Raw genomic sequence first — 19,181 nt, 5'->3', positions numbered from 1 at the left:
GAGCCCTTCAGAGCGGAGGCAGCCCTGGGGGACCCTGCATCCAGCACCTCCGGACCCAGTGGGAGTGAACGAGGAGGGTCGGGGTGAGCACTGATGGAGGAAGCCGGCAGGGGCCTCCCGAACACTCCGGCTGGTGTGTGTTCTCTGTGTTCTCCAAAACGCACTGGCTGCTGTGTGCCTGTGCCCCCCGTGTGTTCTCCAGGACAGGCCGGATGCTGTGTGTTTTCTGTGTTCTCCAGGAGCCCGGCTGCTGTGTGCCTGTGACCTCCCGTGTATGCTCCAGGATGCGCCGGCTGGTGTGTGCCTGTGACCCGTGTGCTCTCCAGGACACGCCAGCTGGTATGTGCTTATGACCCCGTGTTTTCTTCAGGACGTGCCGGTTGCTCTGTGCCTGTGCCCCCTGTGTGTTCTCCAGGACACTCGGCCACTGTGTGCCTGTGGCCCCCGTGTGCCCGTGGCCCCCGTGTGTTCTCCAGGACGCCCGGCTGCTGTGTGCCTGTGACTTCCCGTGTATTCTCCAGGACGGGCCGGCTGGTGTGTGCCTGTGACCCCATGTGTTCTGCAGGAAGTGCTGGCTGCTGTGTGTTCTCTGTATTCTCCAGGACGCCCAGCTGCTATGTGTCTATGCTTCCAGTGTGTTCTCCAGGACACCCGGCTACTGTGTGCCTGTGCCCCCCGTGTAGTCTCCAGGATGCCTGGTTGGTGTATGTCTGTGACCTCACATGTATACTCCAGGATGCCCGGTTGCTGTGTGCCTGTGACCTCATGTGTTCTCCAGGACGTGCCGGCTGGTGTGTGCCTCTCACCCGCCTGCGTTCTCTGTGTTCTCCAGGATGTGCCGGCGGCCTTGTGCCTCTGCTGCTACTGCTGCTGCTAAGTCGCTTCAGTCATGGCCGACTCTGTGTGACCCCATAGACGGCAGCCCACCAGGCTTCCCGTCCCTGGGATTCTCCAGGCAAGAACACTGGAGTGGGCTGTCATTTCCTTCTCCAACGCATGAAAGTGAAAAGTGAAAGTGAAGTCACTCAGTTGTGTCGGACTCTAGCGACCCCATGGACTGCAGCCTACCTGTCTCCTCTGCCCATGGGATTTTCTAGGCAAAAGTACTGGAGTGGGGTGCCATTGCCTTCTCCGCTTGTGCCTCTGCCCCCGGTATATTCCTGGAGTAGCTCCGTAGTCATAGTTCCCCTGGCATGGTGGCTACCAGTCCTGGTTCTGATAGTCCTGGTTCCATTGCTTGGCCTACCATTGATCTTGGTTGCAGTCAGGCTAAGGGTAGGTCTGTGCCTCGGGGGGCAATGGGGGGTGCAATGGGGTGGATTACAGCCCTGTAGCTTGCATAGGTCTAGGCAGGTGTTGGCGGAGGTGAGGTGGTGGGGGCTGTGTAGCTCTGCCTGGACCCTCCCTGGTTGTAGGGAGATAGTTGGGTGTGGAGGGCTGTAGCTGCTGACTGGAGGGTTGCTGGTTTTGGCCACCAAGATGGGTGGATGTTGCAGCTGGCCCCTGGGGGATTTGGAGCAGGGCTGTAGGTGGGTGGTGGTGGAGGCTGCTGTGGGGGAGGCTGTTGCTGGGGAACCTGGTTGTAGCTGCCTCCATTGTTGGAATTGTTGCCAGGTTGTTACCCCAATTGCTCTGGTTGTAGCCACCACCTCCACTATGGTTGAAATCTCCTGGGTAGTTGCCTCCTCTATTGCTGCCTCCTCCTCAGTTCTGGAAGCCTCCTCAGTTGCCCCCTGGGGACCTAGGTTGTCACAGCGCTGGGAACTGCCACCACCCCCACGACCCCGGGAGGTACCCCGACTCAGTGGTTAGCACTCCCTTCATCAGGTGTCCCTTCCCGTAGCCTTCCTTGCTGGGCTGCCTCACCAGCTTGTCCGTGGCCTCTCACTGCAGCTCAGTGAACAGCACCTTGTCCAGGAGGTCCCCAGCATCGAGCAAGGAGAAGCTGGCATTCATTTCTAAGACCACATGATCAGGGACATCCTTCCCTTCTTTGTCGGTCTGCTTTATTGTTCGATCTTTCAGATCCTGCTCAGTGGGACAAATTCCAAGAGCCTTGCACTGCAGGCCTTCACAAGGTCTCATTTTTCATCTCTAGAGTGACTCATAAACATTCATCTGATTTAGGCTATAGTTGTGCTTCTTGCGGGCAGTGATCTGGATGAGACAGTTGGGCACTGGGTGGTGGCCGGGGGCATCAGGATGGCCCAGCAGCCCATGTGGTTCCACTGAGGCCTAAGCCCATTACCCATGTCTCATCCACGATGTGCTGGTATCCAGGAGGTTGTGCTTCTTGAAGGGGCTGCAGGATGCACATTTGATGGCCCATGTGGTTTTGCCAGCAGCTGGCAGGCCTGCCAGCATCAGAATCTCACACTCCGCCTTGCTCTTTGGTCCAAAGTTGCCCCCATAGTAAATCACTTTTTACTAATATTGAAATTTACTAAAATTATAATCATAATCATAATTCATAAATGGTTTCTTGGAATTGATAGAAAAAAAAGGATTCATAAATTTAAAATGAATATATTTCTGAGAATTTTCAATTGATTTTTGAAATATAAGCAATATTTAAAATAATGCCAGCATAATGAAATAAATTACCATTATAAAGTCATGTATTCCTAAACACATTTTATGTACATAAATATACATATCTTTGGATTTCTCCCCAGAACTTCATCAATTATGAATAAATCAATTAGCTATTATTTCCAACTGTTTTTACAGTTGTGATTGTAATCAATTAGACAGATTCTTCCTAATTTTTTTGTTTGTTTAATCTTTTATTGTTTTACAAATGAAACTGAAAATTTAAGAATTTATATGACTGTTTTAGTGATGGCCCAATAAAGGAAGGCCAGCAATATAAAAGCCATAAAAGAATATATAAATCAATTTTTTCTATGTGGAAGAAGACCAAACCAAAATCAGTAGATAAATTATAGTACAGACTAAATTCTATGATATATACTTGAACAAAAGTAAATATCCTTGTACAAAAAGATCTCCATGGAAAATATTTTGACTAAAACTGCAGGAAAAAGGGCAAGTGTTAGAAACAATGAACAATGGTAAAAAACAAAAGTGTAAATATTGTCTCATTTATATTTTGAAAAATATTTTGTTTCAAAATTATTTTATTTCAACCATATTTTATCTTTTATAACATGATATAATAAAGGAAAACCTACAAATGATTTTTGTTACTATAAAAATATCTATACAGTTTGGATATTGATAGGATTAATTTTTTAAGACTCAGTCATTGTTAGTAGGTTAATATACAAATTTGATGAATAATTCAATTTTCTCTGAATAATTCAATACAAATATATATATAAGCCTATTGTAGTAACCATAATTTTCAGTGGAAGAATTGCTTTGCATATTGGATTACAATAACCCATTGCAATTAAGTCACAGGAGAATATTTGATAGTGATCTCAATTCTTGATGAAATATGAAATGCACATAGATAAAATTAAAATAGAACTTTTTCCCCATCTGGGTAATCTGATAGAGTGCCTGAAGAGCTACAAATGGAAGTTCATAACATTGTGTAGGAGGTGGTGATCAAAACCATCCCCAAGAAAAAGAAATGCAAAAAGGCAAAATGGTTGTCTGAGGAGATCTTACAAATAGTTGAGAAAGCAAAAGAAGAAAAAGGCAAAAGGAAAAAGAAAGGATATACAATCTGAATGCAGAGATACAAAGTATAGCAAGGAGAGATAAGAAAGTCTTAAGTGAACAATGAAAAGAAATAGAGGAAAAGAGTAGAGTGGGAAAGACTAGAGATCTCTTCAAAAAATTAGTGATACCAAGGGAACATTTCATGCAAAAATGGGCACAATAAAGGACAAACATGGTACAGACCTAACAGAAGCAGAAGGTATTAAAGAAGAGGTGACAAGAATATACAGAAGGACTATACAAAAAGGGTTTCAATGACCTGGACAGACATGATAGTGTGGTCACTTACCTAGAGCCAGACATCCTGGCACTAAAAAAAACCAAGCGGGACTTAGGAAACATTAGGACAAACAAAGCTAGTGGAGATGATGGAATTCCACCTGAGACAGTTCAAATTGTAAAAGATGATGCTGTTAGAGTGCTACAGTCAATATGCCAGCAAAATTGGAAAACTGAGCAGTGGCCACAGGACTGGGAAAGGTCAGTTTTCATTCCAATCCCAAAGAAGGGCAATGCCAAAGAGCGTCCAAACTACTGCACTTCACATGCTAGCAAGTTAATGCTCAAAATCACTCAAGCTAGGATTCAACAATATGTGAGCTGAGAACTTCCATGTGTACAAGCTAGATTTAGAAAAGGCAATGGAAAATGGAACCAGAGATCAAATTGCTGACAACTGTTGGATAATAGAAAAAGAAAAAAAAAAATCCAAAAACCATCTACTTCTGCTTCCTTGACTTTTCTAAAAACTTTCACTGTGTGGATCACAACAAACTATGGAAAATTCTGAAAGAGATGGAAATACCAAACCTTCTTACCTGCCTCTTGAGAAACCTGTATGTAGATCAAGAAGCAACAGCTAGAACTAGACATGGAACAACAGACTGGTTCCAAGTTGGGAAAGGAGTACTTCAAGGCTGTATATTGTCACCCTGTTTATTTAACTTATATGCAGAGTACATAAAGTGAAATGCTGGGCAAGATGAATCACAAGTTGGAATATCAAGAACCTCAAATATGCTGATGACACCACCCTAATGGCAGAAAGTGAAGAGGAACTAAAGAGCCTCTCAATGAAGGTGAAAGAGAAGAATGAAAAAGCTGGCTTAAAATTTAACATTAAAAAAACTAAGATCATGGCATCCAGTCTCATCAATTCATGGCAAGTAGATGGGGAAATAATGGAAACAGTGACAGACTTTATTTTCTTGGTCTCCAACATCACTGTGGATGGTGACTGAAATCATGAAATTAAAAGACACTTGCTCCTTGGAAGAAAAGCTGTGATAAACCTAGACAGCATATTAAAAAGCAGAGACATCACTTTGATGACAAAGGCCAGCACAGTAAAAGCTATGGTTTTTCCAGTACTCATGTATGAATATCTGAGAGTTGGACCATAAAGAAGGCCAAGCAATGAAGAATTGATGCTTTTGAACTGTGGTGCTGGGGAAGACTCTTGAGAGTCCCTTGGACTGCAAGGAGATCAAACTTGTCAATCCTAAAGGAAATCAACCGTGAATATTCACTGAAAGTACTGATGCTGAACCTAAAGCTCTAATAATTTGGCCATCTGCTATGAAGAGCCAACACATTGGGAAGGACACTGACACTAGGAAAGATTGAGGGCAGGAGGAGAAAGGGGTAACAGAGGCTGAGATGGTTGAGTGGCATCATCGACTCAACGGACATGAGTTTGTCAAACTCTGGTTGCAGGGAAGCTTGGAGTGCTTCAGGCCATGGTGTGGCAGAGTCGAACACCACTGAGTTACTAAATGAGGACAGCAACCCCATTTGGCTACTGTGATTATGCCGCCGGTGCGGTGAATCTGTTTAAAATTTATCCAATGTAAGTTTTGATAAAGTCTTTACAGTAAAAATACCTCAGTAAAGTTTGATTATTACTCAAAGCTGCATGTATTTTCAATTACATTTTCAGCCAAATATGAATTAATCTTTTTGGCACATATTTTTATATTCTCATGTAATAAATTTTCCCATAATTAACTATTCAAATATCTTAAAGTGAGTTAATATCTAATCTTGTGAGAACTTATATATACAGTCACATTCATATTTTTTGGGGAACTTGGCATTTACTATAATATTTTGGGACTATTATTTACAATATTAAATATATTTTAAGAGTTATTATCTATGATTGAAAAATTTCAATTTTGGTATTCTCTTATATAAGCAAATGCATCAAAACATAAGATATATTTAATAATATTTATTTTATCAGTGTCTGCATTATTTAAACAAACCTGGGGAAATGTCTATTTTAGGAAACAGTTCCATCAATTATGAACTCTCCGTGCTATGAAATACCACCAGCCACAATATTTTTAAAAGACAACTACTGATTAATTGACTTTATAGTCATTAAAAATACTTACTTTGAGATAAATATATATTGAAGAAACATAGTAAATACTCCTATGTAATGTTGTTATATTTTTGAAAAAATATGCAAATAAATAAATTAAGAACCAGAATAAATATAATAAGCTTAAAAATTTATGTCATAAGATCACAGAGAATACTAGAAATATTTACATATTTCTTTTAATAATAATCAGCTCCCATGATTATAATTGAGTAAATAAGTGGTAATTAAATGTGTCAATATACTTTCTATTGGTTACTTTATTAAAAATTTATATTATTTATGTGAAAATCCATGTAAGGTCAAATATGTAAATAATTATTTTTTATAATTATATCTCAGTTATGAGGGGGAAATTATAGATTAAAATTTCAATAAACTATAAACACACAAAAGTTTATACACAAACTATTGGCTCTTCTTTTATAATTAATTGGATTTTCCATTAGCATTTGGTCTTTCAATGTTGGCTCCTGTATGCTAATTTCAACAGTTGGAATGAAGAACAAAAGCTCATTTTTGCACAATATTTGCAATGCAATTATTTCATTCAGGCATCTTTTTTTTGTAGAATTTTCTATGGCACAAGCTTATGTTGACATTTATTTTTGAAATTCACTTATGATTTTCGAAGAATCTTGAACTGTTATTTCGTTTTTTACCCAAGCTGAAAATGAAAGTTATGTAAACATAACTTCAACTTGATGAACTGTCTGGTCAAAACCATGCACTATTTTGATGTATGCAACTATTTTAATTTGGTAAATTTCTGAATGTCTCCATACATGCATCTCTAGGCCTTTAGTCAAGAATGAATGCTACTTTTCAAGAAGCTTATAAAATTGTTTTCTGATTAAATACTCTACATATAATTTATTACTGTTTCATGTTTGTTTTCTATAAAATTCATCAAGATAGAAACCATCTTTAAAAAACACATACCTCACATAAAGAGTATTTGAAAAAAAAAAAAAACAAACTCAAGTTTTGTGTATGTATATATGTGTACATGTGTATATATGTATTAATTACATAAGATATTTTGTATGATACCATTATTTTATATACTTCAATGCTATGCACCCTTCTCTTCTCAGAGGGATATTTTTACCAACTATTTGATATTATCTTAATAGGCACCATGTCCTGATTTAACCCTCAGATCTGTCTTCCTTCAAAAATTTCTATAGTGTGCATAGGACATGACCATGAGGCTGTCACTTGGGTGTTGTTCTTTGGGTATCCCACAGGCATTTCAATCTCAATATATTTAAAAACCAATACAATATTGTAACGTAATTAGCCTCTAATTAAAACAAAATAAATTTAAATTTAAAAAAATCAAAACAATATCTTTTTTTTAACAACAGGGTTTCAGTTGCCAACTACATATGACTTTTTCCAAATACACAAGTTCGGAAGAACTATGTCCCTTATGTAGAACAATATTATAAATAATTTTAGATATTAACTTTACATAAAAATGTGCATACTTTTTAATTCGATACTAAAATATTATATATTTTACTCAGTGTTATATCATACTTCTGTTCCATACTACCTCATGTAGTTGCCTGTTCATTCAAGTACTTGCATGGTCATTATTGTTGTTCAGTCACTCAGTCATGTCCAACTCTTTGTGACCCCATGGACACCAGGCTTCCCTGTCCATCACCAACCTCCAGAGTTTACTCAAACTCATGTCCATTGAGTCAGTGATGCCATCCAACCATCTCATCCCCTGTCATCCCCTTCTCCTCTTGCCTTCAATCTTTCCCAGCATCAGTGTCTTTTCCAATGAGTTTGTTCTTTGTATCAGGTGAATAAAGTTTCAAAACTTCAGCTTCAGCATTATTCCTTCCAATGGATATTCAGGGCTTGATAATGAAGGGTTAAAAGTTATTTTTGTTTTAGACTAGGAATCAGCAATGACCCACTTGGTAAATCTTGCTAGCAGATCATTTTGTATAGTTTATGAACTAAGAATTATTTTCACAGATTTGTACCATTATAAAGACAAAAGTAAAAGCAAAGTGAAACAATTGATGAACAGGCAACAGAAATATATGGCATGCAAAGCCTAAAATATTTATTATAAACTGAACCTTTAAAAAAATTCCTAACCTGATTCTGCAACTGATTGTAAATCTACCACATACCATGCTCAATTACTTTTCAAAAGTTTAACCCCACACAAAAAATAATTTCCATACAATTAATATAAAATTTATTAAAGTCTTAGTTTTTTTTTTTTTTGAGTGATTAATATGTTGCAACTTTGAGAAAGCAAAAATATGTCATCTGAAGCAGTATGATGCCAGCTTGTGACCATGGGTGAGTAACTAATCTGATCTGAACTTCATTTTTCTCATATGTAACATGCAATAAAAGTGCTAGGTGGTAGTCTGAAGTTCATTGAAATAATGTAGGCTATTGATCCAGTATACTGACTTAGCAGTAATAAGTATCCCATTGATGCTAGTTTTGCATTCCTGTTTCCATTGACTCAATTATGTGTTCATTTGAATTACAGAGATATAATACAAGTATAAAAATTAGAGCTCTAGCAAAAGGAATGGACATAGGGACATCTATCTTAAAATGTAAAAAATTAAAAAGATATAAAAATTCTTTCAAATGACAACATATAATTATATTTAGTATAGTCAACTCTAAAAATGAATTGCATGGCTAATGTTCAGTGATTGATTTATATGGATAAACCACAGTACATTGAAATAATTCTGGCTAATAAATCCAGATACAGGAAGGACATAAAGTTGCCTATAGACTAAGTTACACTTAGAATGGAGGAGATTTCTATATGAAAAAGAAAGCAAGAAATTTAAAGTGCTTTTATTTTCCCAAAATAGAGAAATAATGGCTTACAAGTGAAGGAAAAATTATAACAATAACTCTATATGTTTTTAGCTAATATTTGTTAGGAGCCAACATATTCAAGGAACTCTGCTAAGTATTTTAAAACATTTTTCTTTTAGTCAGTGCTAACTGTATATTGTATAATAATTAATGACAATGATTGCTCATAACTGTTAAATACTTATGTCTTAGTCTTATGCCATACAGAATACTTTTCATGCATTGTTGCATTTAATCATCAGAAATCCTTTGTATTAAGCATTATTACCCTCATTTCAAAGATGAGAGAACTGAAGCTTAGCAAATATAAGTGATTTGCCCCAAATCTCACAGCTGTTTAACTGACTGAATTAGACTTCAAACCAGAGCAATCTGACCACAGTGAATGTCAAACCACTGATGAACTGGGTGCAACATACCACCAGTAAATTTGAATTTGCTATTAAAGCTCATCACTAATTTTAGTAGCTCAACTGATTTTAATGGTTTATACATAGGATATGAGGAAATTTAGGGGAGACAAAATAAAAGATATGCAACATTTAAAATCATTCCTGTCCTGCTGAGAAGACTAAAGCAATTCAGAATACAAAAATCATAAGAGAGGCTTTTGTTGTTTGCTCTTTCTTTTTTTTTTTTTTTTAATTGAGGTAATTGACATATAACATCATGCAAGTTTAAGGTGTATAACATGTTAACTTGGTACATTTATATATTGCAATATGATAACCACCATAGCTCACTTAATACTTCTCATCACTTCACATAATTATCATTTCGCTTTTGCAGTGGGGACAATTAGGATCTAGTTTTTTTGTTTCTTTGCTTGTATTTTTTTTTTTTTTTGTTTGTTTTATTTGCCACATTCTGCATGGCATGAGGGATTGTAGTTCTCTGAGTAGGGAACAAACCCGTGACCTCTGCAGTGGAAGTGAGGAAACTTAATCACAGGAATTTCAAGATCTACTTTCTTAGCAGTTTTGAAGTTTATATTGCAATATTGCTAACTATAATCTTTATGCCTTGCATTGATCGCCATTAATTTTATGTCTACCTGTTACAAATTTGTAGCCTTTAACAATATCTCCTGCATTTCCCTACCTCACAGCCCCTAATTTCATAAGTATGATTTTTTCAGATTCCACATATGAGTGATATCATACAGTTTTTGTCTTTCTCTGATGTATCTTACTAAGCACAATGTCCTCAAGGTTCATTTAAGTTGTGAAAAATGGTCAGATATCCTGCTTTCCTTTTATCTGAATAATATTCAATTGTATATGTATCTATGTGTATCTGTGTATGACATATATGTACATGTGTACATCTTTATCCATTTATCCCTTAAACCACACATTGTTTTTAAAATCTGGATAGGTTTTAGGCTTTTAGGCATAAACATGACAAAGTCAGTATCTAGTTTTAAATTCTTATTTTATGTGGAAGATTGGATTTTCATATACCATTCCATTTGAATTAAGCCATTCACATTCTTCTGTAAAAGTACTTATTTCACAGATTCCTTCCAGCAGATTTTATAAGAAAATAACAACTGGCTGATTTGCCAGTCACTCAGAGGAGTGGAAATTATTTTTGATTTTCAACAGTGAACAGAGAACTTTTAAGAGAGGAGACAATAGACTGCTCTGGTAATAGGATTATTTGTGGATTATACAAAAAATGCTGAAAATATTGTACATATCTGCTGTTTTAATTTTCTGCCTCAAAGAAAAGCTAGGGTCAATAGTTAAACCCAGTATGTATGTAAATAAATGCTTATAAGCTCTAGAGAACACTGTCCAGATGCCTGAGGGGGTCCAGCACAGTCTCATTTTTGGTGCTAAGAAACAGGGAAATTGAGACTTTTCAGATTTAAGGAGTTTCCCAGTCTGAAGCAATTCCAGTGCATTTAAAGTATAAATTCTATTCACCAGATTACTGTTTTACTCTTGCTTCAGTGCATACAGAACTATTGCCATTAAAAAAAAAAAAAAAGAAAAGAAAAGAAAGAAAGGTAATCCCACAGACTATTTCAGTAAGAAGTTAATTTCATGCAGAACAAAATAAATAACTTAAAGATCCTTTCATTTTATTTAAAAACACAGCAACAACATTAGCAAAATTATTAATATTCTTCTCCACACTGCCTAGTTGTAACTTTTGTCATTATTTGCAACAAAGGACCAATAATGTTTTATTTCTTAATTAAGGACAATCAAATATATTATGAAGCACAGTGTAATTGTGATATTCAAGAATAACTTTAACATTACAACACATGTAATCCTTCTCAGATCCAATAAAAAGTCTATCAGAAAGAAGTAAAGGAATTTGGAAACATGTGAAATGAGAGTTAAAAGATTTAGAATTAAGTACTTTGGAAAGCGGCCACTGATATTTAAATCAAATGGACTGTACAGATGTAACATCTGCCCAGCAGGGAACTGAACTAATAAACTTATTTGTAGTTATTAAAGTTATGAATAAACAGCTAAGCTATGTGTTTGTTTTTTTTTTTTTTTTTTTTCTATTGCTATTATGGTGGATCAATCAAGTTTGGTGTAAAAATGTTCTAACTGTATGATTAAAAAGCTATTTTTCTTCAACCTATTATTAGGTGACAACCAAAAGTAGAGCTATCTTAATGTAATATTTTGATTATATAAAATGTAAAGAGTTGGAATAATATTCTATTAGATCTAGAATTTATTTAAAATAAGGAAATGAAGTTAAAAATTTTTACCTCTTTCATAAATTAAACTTTCAGAAATGTTTCAATCTAATTTGGACAGTTTTTACTACATTTCTAATTATTTGCTGGAACTCAAGAAGAAGAGGTTAAAATTTCTATAACACTCAGTTTTCTTTTCTTATCTCTCTCATTCTTTTTGATTGGAGAAGTTATTGTGCCATATTACATTTAATTAGATATTTCATTTTAATCACTTACTTTAAGTATTTCTTCTACTCTTGAATATAAGATATATCTAGAGGAAAGGTCACATCTCTTAATTCACTGGCATTTTCTGGAATAGTGTCTGAGACAGGTTTGTTAAATAGAGAATGAAGAAATAAAATGTTGGATAATACCAGGTAGAAAAAATCAAAGATTCTCTTAAGAAAATTTCTGAGAGTAATTGTACCAAGATTTTAGGAGGAAATAGAAATAAGAAAAATACCCAACATGCATCAATTTAATACAATCAGATGGATGGCAATTTTGATTTTATGTTTAGATTTGTGAAATTTACAGTATTTGAAGAATTAAATAAATAAATAAATAAAATCAGTATTGAAAATCAAAATCCATAATGAAGGAATATGTTAATAAGTTGTATTGCTTAGTCCTCTTAGGTTTATGGAGACAGAGACTTTTCAGTCTAAACATTTGAAGCCAGAAAATTTTCATAAATCATCTAGAGATCCACTTAAACACACTATTATATTAAGTGACAGAAGAACACAGAAAATACCTTGTCACGCTGTGCATCCTTTGAAATATTTTTTTAAAAGTATATATCAATTATTTAAAGAAGGATCTTAGTCCATGGGTTGGCTAAGAGTCAGACATGACTGAGGTATTCTTTTTTTTTTTTTTTCACTTTTAAATTTCTTGCTTTCTATTTATTTATTTACTCTTTTAGTCTATAAATGTTTATTGATCATGTATAACGTACAAGTTCACATGAAGTGCTGACAGGGATACAAAACTAGTAATACCACTAACTCCATCACTATGACAACTGCTGCTAATAACAGATCTCTTACAAAAATCAAGCACTGTTCTAAACTCTTTTTTTGTTTGTTTGTTTGTTTGTTTGTTTGTTTTCAAAAGAGAGGCATCACTGTGCCTATGTTTTATTTTTTTTAATTTAATTTTATTTTTAAACTTTACATAATTGTATTAGTTTTGCCAAATATCAAAGTGAATCCGCCACAGGGACAGGGGAGCCTGGTGGGCTGCCATCTATGGGGTCGCACAGAGTCGGACACAACTGAGGTGACTTAGCAGCAGCAGCAGTATTAGCATCATAAGTATTAAATAGTAGCAGGAGAGGTCCAGCAAGAGTTTAGTTCTGACTCAGTTCAAATGGACATCAGCGAATTGGCCTGAAGTTTGCTTTTATTTTAATAATGTCTCATGTTTGAAAAAAAAGAAAAAAGTGTCCAGGTCACTAAGCCAACAAGTTCTGAGTGTGTGCTTGCTAGGTAGTTTCAGTGCTGTCCAACTCTGTGTACCCTATGGGCTGTAGCCCACCAGGCTCCTCTGTCCATGGATTCTCCAGGCAAAGATACTAGAAATGTGTTGCCATGCCCTCCTCCAGGTGATGTTCCCAATCCAGGGATAGAACCCACATCTCTTGCATCTCCTGCATTGGCAGGCAGGTTCTTTTACCACTCGTGCCACCTTGGAAGCCCAACAAGTTCTGAAGCTGGCTTAAATGACCTGCTGAAATTACTAATGTTAATTGAACTTGCATAGAGTCTTTTGGAATACAATGGGAAGGTATTCTGTAAAGATACTAAATTATGGTTAAAATTTTCTGCTTCTGCTCTGGGCATTAGTTTTACAATAATGATTAATAGAAATCTTTGCTCTCATGGGACTCATATTCTCATCAGAAACATACTTAAATCCCCAAATTAATATTACATAATATAGAGAGAGCACACAATGCTCTCATAACACCTAAACTACATGTTTCAAAGAATTTTTATATGAGTTTTTATTAGTTTGTAAGAAAATTTCCTGTCAAAGTATTTCAAGTAGACAGTATGTCATGTAAGAAGAATCCCAAGCAAATATGATCCTGGCACACTAGAAAAACAAAAGGGAGCTTGTATATGCTTAAAGGTGAGTTGTCACAAATACCCAGAAATCTGCTCATTAATTGCCTCAAGAGCTCTGAAAAGCAGATTTGATTTTATCTCAAGATAAAAATCAGGAAGTCATTAAATAACTTATCTTTAAGCAGGTGAATAAAGTGATTTGAATGCTAATGCATTTTTAAACTATCTGCCAAATAGTTTGAAGGAGACAAGAGGGTGGCATGAAGATAAGGCTTTCAAATATCCTGTGGAGGTTGGTGACTTAAATAAGAGTACTACCAGGTACAATAAAGAAACTCAAGTATATTGTGAACATAAAAATATATAAGATGCAGCAAAATAGTGCTTAAATGGAAATTTATTCTATTAAAGGTACGCATTAGCTAAATAAACATCTAAAATTAATAATCTAAAATTTCATTTTGGGAAACCAAGGAAGGAAAACAAGTAAAGCCTAAAGCAAGCAGAAGGAAAAAATAATAAAAATAGAGCAGAAATCAATAGAATTAAAAATAAGAAAAATGTATTAGTGTGAGTTTCTCAGTCATGTCTGACTCTTTGCTACCCCATGGACTGTAGCCGACCAGGCTCCTCTGTTGATGGAATTCTCCAGGCAAGAATACTGAGGTAGGTAGCCATTTGATAGGGAAAAGCAGCATAATCAAAAGCTGGTTCATTGAACAGATAAATAAGTTGGTAAATCTCTAGCTAAACTAACCAAGAAAAAAAGTTGTTCAGTTCAGTCACTCGGTCGTGTCCGACTCTTTGCGACTCCATGAATTGCAGCACACCAGGCTTCCCTGCCCATCACCAACTCCAGGAGTTCACTCAAACTCACGTCCATCGAGTTGGTGATGCCATCCAGCCATCTCATCCTCTGACGTCTCCTTTTCCTCCTGCCTTCAATCCCTCCCAGCATCAGAGTCTTTTCCAATGAGTCAACTCTTCACATGAGGTGGCCAAAGTACTGGAGTTTCAGCTTTAGCATCAGTCCTTCCAAAGAACACCCAGGGCTGATCTCCTTTATTTATTTATTTTTCTAAAGTTTGCATTTATTGAGCTTAATTTATATTTAAATATGTCATTCATAAATGATGAAAAGTGTTCCTTGCTTTGCCATAATCTCCTTTAGAATAGACTGGTTGGATATTGCAGTCCAAGGGACTCTCAAAAGTCTTCTCCAACACCTCAGTTCAAAAGCATCAATTCTTCGGTGCTCAGCTTCCTTCACAGTCCAACTCTCACATCCATACATGACTACTGGAAAAACCAGAGCCTTGACTAGACAGACCTTTGTTGACTAATGTTTCTGCTTTTGAATATGCTATCTAGGTTGGTCACCACCTTCCTTCCAAGGAGTAAGCATCTTTTAATTTCATGGCTGCAATTACCATCTGCAGTGATTTTGGAGCCCAAAAAATGAAGAAAAAAAGAAAGAAGATGCCAATTGCCAGTATTAAAAGTGAAAGAAGATGAGCATCACAGATCACATAAGAATTGAAAATAAAATAAATTTTATAAACAACTCTAAAATTTAATAGCTTTTATAAAAATAGAGCAGTTGCTTGAAAGACACATACTACCACAAGTCACACAATGAAAAATAACTAATCTGAATAAGCCATAGGCAATAAAGACACAGAATCAACCATCACGAACCTTTCCAAAAAAGAAATAACCTGTAACTAATGGTTTCATTGATGAATTTTGCCAAACATTTAAGGAGAAAAGTACACCAGTTCTTCGCAATCTCTTGGAAAACAGAAAAATGATCCATATTCTATTTTATTCAATGTGGCCATAATAGCTATAAAAGGAAAACCATAAAAAGATATTACCAGGTAAGAAAACTGTAGTCTCTCTTGTATAGAGAGGTCATACTCTTAGCAGAATATTATTAAATCAATTCCAGTATGTACACAAAGAATTACACAATATGATCAAGGACGATTTATTTCAGATATGCAAGGCAGTTTTAACAATTGAAATCAATCAGTCTAAATCATATCAACAGACTACAGAAAGTAATTCATATGATTCTGTCACTTGTTGCATAAACAACTTCTGATAAAATCTAAAGTAAAGAAAACAGAAAATAGAGGGGAATTTCTTCAAATTGATAGAGAAATCCACATAACATCATTTATAACAGGAAGTTAGACATATTTCCTCTAAGAACTAGGAAAAGGCAAAGATATCCCTGTTAGCAACACTGTTCAACATTATACTGAAAGGCCCATCTAGTATATAAAGAAAATAAAGGTATAGAGACAAAATAAGAAAAATTAAAACTCTCATTCTTTACAGATGATATTATTGTCTGCGTAGAAAATCCTAAAGATTGAAATACAAATTTCCATAGTGAAAAAACCACTACTCTAGGGTAAACGGGCTTCCCTGGTGGCTCAGACGGTAAAGTGCCTGCCTGCAGTGCGGTAGACCCAGGTTTGATCCCTGGATCCCCTGGAGAAGGAAATGGCAACCCACTCCAGTACCCTTGCCTGGAAAATTTCATGGACTGAGGAGCCTGGTGGGCTACAGTCCATGGGGTCGCAAAGAATCAGACACCAGACACGATTGAGCGACTTCACTTTCACTTTCACTAGGGTAATAGGATACAAGTTTAGTATTAAAAATTAATTTCTTCCCAAAATGCTAGGCATGAACAATTAGAATTAAAAATTGTAACACAGTACAATTTATTTTGGCAACAAAAATGAGAAAATTGCTTGTATATAAATCTAACAAATATGCACAAGAATGGAACTAAGAAAACTATAAAACACCAATGAACAAAAATTTGATGAAGGTACAAACAGATGTAGATATATTTTATGTTTATAGATAGGAAGACTCATTGTTAAGATATTAATTCTTTCCAACCTGATCTATGCAATCTCAATCAAAATCCCAATGAGCTATTGTGCATATTAACAAAGTTATTCTAAAGATTAGGTAGAAATGCAAAAGACCAAGAATAACCAAGACAATACCAAAGAAGGAGAACAAAGTGAGAAAACTCATATTTCTTATCTTGCTGATTCTACCAGTTACATCAATTTTCTTGCTGTATCTCACAACAGACTTTAAGACTAACTTTCTTTATGCCTGGATGTAATGGGTACACAACAAAAAGTCTCATCTTGCTCAAGCAAGATGTTTTTCCTTAAGCTGTGTACTAATGATTATATAATAACAATGCATCTTGCTTGAGAACATGTTTCTGCTAATTAAAAAGGACATTCTGACTAATCTTGTTATCTTGTGGGAGTGGGTCTGGTAAGACCTTTCTATTGATATGAAAAGGTAAAATGATAGGATACTGAAAGAGGAATTCCCCAGGTCAGTAGGTGCCCAGTATGCTACTGGAGATCAGTGGAGAAATAACTCCAGAAAGAATGAAGGGATGGAGCCGAAGCAAAAACAATACCCAGTTGTGGATGTGACTGGTGATAGAAGCAAGGTCCGAAATTGTAATGAGCAATATTGCATAACAACCTGGAATGTTAGGTTCATGAATCAAGGCAAATTGGAAGTGGTCAAACAGGAGATGGCAAGAGTGGACGTCGACATTCTAGGAATCAGCAAACTAAAATGGACTGGAATGGGTGAATTTAACTCAGATGGCCATTATATCTACTACTTCAGGCAGGAATCCCTTAGAAGAAATGGAGTAGCCAACATGGTCAACAAAAGAATTTGAAATGCCATACTTGGATGCAATCGCAAAAACGACAGAATGATCTCTGTTCATTTCCAAGGCAAACCATTCAATATCACAGTAATCCAAGTCTATGCCACAACAAGTAATGCTGAAGAAGTTGAAGTTGAACAGTTCTACGAAGACCTATAGGACCTTTTAGAACTAACACCCAAAAAATATGCCCTTTTCATTTTAGGAAACTGGAATACAAAAGTAGGAAGTCAAGAAACACCTGGAATAACAGGCTAATTTGGCCTTGGAATACAGAATAAAGCAGGGCAAAGGCTAATAGAATTTTGCCAAGAGAATGCACTGGTCATAACAAACACCCTCTTCCAACAACACAAGAGAAGACTCTACACATGGACATCACCAGATGGTCTTCACTGAAATCGGATTGATTCTATTCTTTGCAGCCAAAGATGGAGAAGCTCTATACAGTCAGCAAAAATAAGACTGGGAGCTGACTGTGGCTCAGATCATAAACACCTTATTGCCGAATTCAGACTTAAATTGAATAAAGTAGGGAAAACCACTAGACCATTCAGGTATGACCTAAATCAAATCCCTTATGATTATACAGTGGAACTGAGAAATAGATTTAAGGGACTAGATCTGATAGATAGAATGACTGATGAACTATGGATGGAGGTTCAGAGCATTGTAAAGGAGACAGGGATCAAGACCATCCCCATGGAAAAGAAATGCAAAAAAGCAAAATGGCTGTCTGAGGAGGCCTACAAATAGTTGTGAGGAGAAGAGGAGTAAAGAGCAATGGAGAAAAGGAAAGATATAAGTATCTGAATGCAGAGTTCCAAAGAATAGCAAGGCGAGATAAGAAAGCCTTCCTCAGCAATCAATGCAAAAAAAAAAAAAAAAAAAAAAATAGAGGGAAACAACAGAATGGTAAAGACTAGAGATCTCTTCAAGAAAGTTAGAGATACCAAGGGAACATTTCATGCAAGGATAGGCTCTATAAAGGACAGAAATGGTATGGACCTAACAGAAGCAGAGGATATTAAGAAGAGGTGGCAAGAATACACAAAATAACTGTACAAAAAAGATCTCCACAACCCAGATAATCACGATGGTGTGATCACTCACCTAGAGCCAGACATCCTGGAATGTGAAGTCATGTGGGCCTTAGGAAGCATCACTATGAACAAAGCTAGTGGAGATGATGGAATTCCAGTTGAGCTCTTTCAAATCCTGAAAGACGGTGCTGTGAAAGTGCTGCACTCAATATGCCAGCAAATTTGGAAAACTCAGCATGGCCACAGGACTGGAAAAGGTCAGTTTTCATTCCAATCCCAATGAAAGGCAATGCCAAAGAATGTTCAAACTACTGTACAATTGCACCCATCTCACATGCTAGTAAAGTAATGCTCAAAATTCTGCAAGCCAGGCTTCATCAGTTCGTGAACCGTGAACTTCGAGATGTCCAAGCTGGTTTTAGAAAAGGCAGAGGAACGATAGATCAAATTGTCAACATCTGCTGGATCATGGAAAAAGCAAGAGAGTTCCAGAAAAACATATATTTCTGATTTATTGACTATGCCAAAGCCTTTGACTGTGTGGATCACAATAAACTGTGGCAAATTCTGGAAGAGATGGGAATACCAGGCCACCTGATCCGCCTCTTGAGAAACCTATATGCAATTCAGGAAGCAACAGTTAGAACTCGAC

The 19,181-nt window shown here is 36.4% G+C and overlaps 1 pseudogene; it reads right to left on the bottom strand.

The window, feature by feature from the left end:
• Positions 1-1,200: 1,200 nt before the first annotated feature.
• LOC102395361 overlaps positions 1,201-19,181 on the bottom strand; it is a 181,584-nt pseudogene continuing 163,603 nt past the window's right edge.

This window comes from Bubalus bubalis, chromosome 10 (genome assembly GCF_019923935.1).
Source record: "Bubalus bubalis isolate 160015118507 breed Murrah chromosome 10, NDDB_SH_1, whole genome shotgun sequence".
In the NCBI taxonomy this organism is placed as follows: Eukaryota; Metazoa; Chordata; class Mammalia; order Artiodactyla; family Bovidae; genus Bubalus; species Bubalus bubalis.
Note: the sequence above shows the minus strand (reverse complement) of the source record. Positions and strands in the feature narration are given on the sequence as shown.